Source organism: Physeter macrocephalus, chromosome 20 (assembly GCF_002837175.3).
Source record: "Physeter macrocephalus isolate SW-GA chromosome 20, ASM283717v5, whole genome shotgun sequence".
Taxonomy (NCBI): domain Eukaryota; kingdom Metazoa; phylum Chordata; class Mammalia; order Artiodactyla; family Physeteridae; genus Physeter; species Physeter macrocephalus.
The window spans coordinates 27,981,816-27,985,294 of NC_041233.1; positions in this window are offsets into that span (position 1 = coordinate 27,981,816).

The window sequence follows — 3,479 nt, forward strand, 5'->3', positions numbered from 1 at the left end:
GATATAGGCACAGGATGTTCATTGAAGCTGTGGGTGAAATAGAAGAAGACTGCAAACAACCTAAACATTTGTCAGTAGGAGAAAGGCTAAATAAATTACTTTTTACATGGAATACCATGTAGCCCTTAGAAAGGCTGATGGATGGATTAAAAAATAATCTATACCGGGTTCACGCCCCGGTCTGGGAGGATCCCACATGCCGCGGAGCGGCTGGGCCCGTGAGCCATGGCCGCTGAGCCTGCGCGTCCGGAGCCTGTGCTCCGCAACGGGAGAGGCCACGGCAGAGGGAGGCCCGCGTACCACAAAAACACAAAAAAAAAAAAAAAAAAAATAATAATAATAATCTATACATTATATTGTTTTTAAAAAGCTATATAGAATGTATATAAAGTATATAGCATGTTATGCTTGGATTATGCTTGTATATGCATAAACTATTCCTAGAAGGATGAAGAAGAAACTATTAACCATGATTGTCCATAAGGAGGGGAGTTGGGTGACTGAGAAATAGGAGGGAGACCTACTTTCAGTGTTTACTTAATTTTATACATTTAACATGTGTGCAACTAATATGTATGATCTATTATGATTAATAATTTTTGTTTTAATTAATTGATAAAAGATCCTAGAAAGAAATGTCATTTCTTGGGAAGATGACTTGTTTAAAAAAAACAAAAAAGACTGCAAAACAGAATAAAGCCATGATGAAGGCCGGTGTTGCCAAGTTGAAGCCTATGGAAAAGGGTAGCCTTGGAGCTTGGATTTCGGCAGCTCAGTCCAGGGTGCTGTGTTGGTGCTGGGTATGCAATTACAGGAGGAACAGTTTGTGGTGGAATAAGACACACGCTTGCTAGCCTGGCAGGTCCAGAGCCCAACAATTACAGCAAGCTCTGAAGGGAGGAGAAAATGTCACCGTGTCTCATACTTGCCTGCTGTATATAGGACACTTAGAAATAAAGAACTAGGAAATGCAGAGCCCTAGAAAGGTCTATGCAGCGAACAGAACTTCATTCCCATCCCGATAAAGCTACTTACATCGTTTGCGGTCTTAGGCCCATATACATTCATTTTTCCTAAAAAGAAGTGTCTTAAGCACTTTTCCTGATGATAGTTATGCATGTTTAATCTACCTAAACCTAAACAAAACAGAAATGTATAAAGTGAAAAGCAAAAGTCCCTCGTAGGTCTCTTAATTTTTCCCCTCTGCCTTAACTTCACAATCATTGTTTATGGCTCGACCTTATTTTCTTCCAAATTTTAATGAATATATAAATATACCTAATCAGTTAACAGTAATGGGATCCGACTATATGTTTTATTTTCTCCCTGTATGCAATATGGGTCAGGAGTCTAAATTTTTTCTGTAAAAAGTAAGATAGTAAATACTTTACAGATGTCATACAGTCTCTGATGTAATTATTCATCTCTACTGTTACAGCAGGAAATCAGTTCGAGATGATACATAATGAAAAGGCATTGCTATGTTCCAATAAAACTTGATTTACAAACAGGCATCAGGCCACATTTGGCCTATAAGACATAATTTGCCAACCCCTGATATACATAAATCTACTTCATCCTTTGTACTGAGTGTCTAGTACTCCACTGAATGTATGAATAAATTTACTTAACTCACCTCTCATTGATAGAGACCTCCAACTGTTTCTATTAGAAGCCCTCTTAACCGAGCACTACTTATCACCTAGCTGGGTTAGCTGCTGCCCCCTCTCCATCCTCCTGTAAACATGCTCACTGCTGTCCACCGTACACTGACATTCTGTGCCTTGTGGGCTGCTCCTTGTGCTTTCACCAGCTGAGCTTACCAGCAGTCCGAAGCCAACTGAAACATTTGTGCTTGTTACTGTAGTATGCAGTTGGATTAAATAGTATGTCAACCAAAGAAACAGAAGGACAAGAAAGAGCTTATTGATGCTACAAAAACAAAGTTGGTTATTTTCAGAAAGACCTGATTAAGGTAACTTGCTTTTAAAAAATCTGTCAAATTAGAAATAGACTCACTGACACAGAAAACAAACTTATGGTTACCAAAGGGGAAAGGGGGGCGAGGAGGGATAAATTAGGAATTTGGGATTAAAAGATACACACTACTATATAAAAAATAGATACATAACAAGGACCTACTGTATAGCACAGGGAACTATATTCAATATCTTGTAATAACCTATAACGGGAAAGAATCTGAAAAGAAATAGATATATACAGATATAGATACATAGATATATGTATATATATATCACTGAATCACTTTGCTAAACACCTGAAACATTGTAAGTCAACTATATTTCAATTAAAAAAACAAGAAATGATGACTTAGCAAAAAAAAATCTGTCAAATTAGGTATGGGTGAGATAACTACAAAAGACTGAAAACCAAGGTGCATGAGGTGGGCAGTGAATGAGAAGACCCCTACTTTAGCGCTTTGGAAAGACCAGGCCAAGAAGCCAGGATGTACCTGGGTGCAGGCACAGCCCTGCTTCCTCTGCAGTTTTCAGAAGCTGGACTGGACAGGGGAACTGCTTTCTGACTGATGATACCCCATGGCCCCACTTGTCCAGTCATTCTTTCCAGGTCTCAGGGGACCTCTTATCTCTGATTCTTAGCCTACATTTTCAGACTCTCTGAATGTGAAAGGTTAGTAAGCATGAGATTCTGTTTCTTCTCTCAAAGCCCTGGTTCATTAACATTTAAAATAGTCCTGAGCCCATATTTACATTTTGATATCATTCATGCTTTATTTCCTTTGCGCTCTATTCTGTTCCCCCCAGTTTTTCTCCCAGGCAGAATCTATCTTATCTGCCGTTGCAAAGCAGTTAACATTGATTCTGGTGAATGGTCTACTTTGATTTTTGCTACAGGGAGATTTTAGCACAAATTCACATATATTGTTTTCTCAACAAATAGAAAAATATGTCCCACATTCATTGCGCTGGGTATGTCGAGCCTGCTATTTTGTAACTCACTGTCTCATCTCTTTCATTTGCTTTCTCTGTCACTGTCAATCTCTTCCTAATACTTCATTCTTTGTGCAGACTCCTTCCTTGGAGCCAAATTTGGCAGTGGAGTTTGCCTAACTAATGGGGACCATATGCTCTGCAATTACATCCCCAACAACGTTCAGATTTGTTAGCAAATATTGGAGAAGGCAAGTTGAGAAACCAGGGTCCAAAGACTGTCAGGAATTGGCACATTCTGACAGGTGAACCTGCCTTGCTGACCCCTGGGAATGAGTTCTGGTTTGGGCTGGTATTGGCTTATGTCGAATAGGAATTTGTTTCTCAAAGTATCAGCCAGTTGGTAGATTGTTCTTGAAATGGCTAAGTGCTTCTCTTATGCCTTCCCAATGCCATACTGTACTAACCCCTATAGGTTAATTTTTTTTTTTTTTTTTTTTTTTTTTTTTTTTTTTTTGCGCAATACGCCGGCCTCTCACTGTTGTGGCCCCTCCCGTCGCGGAGCAC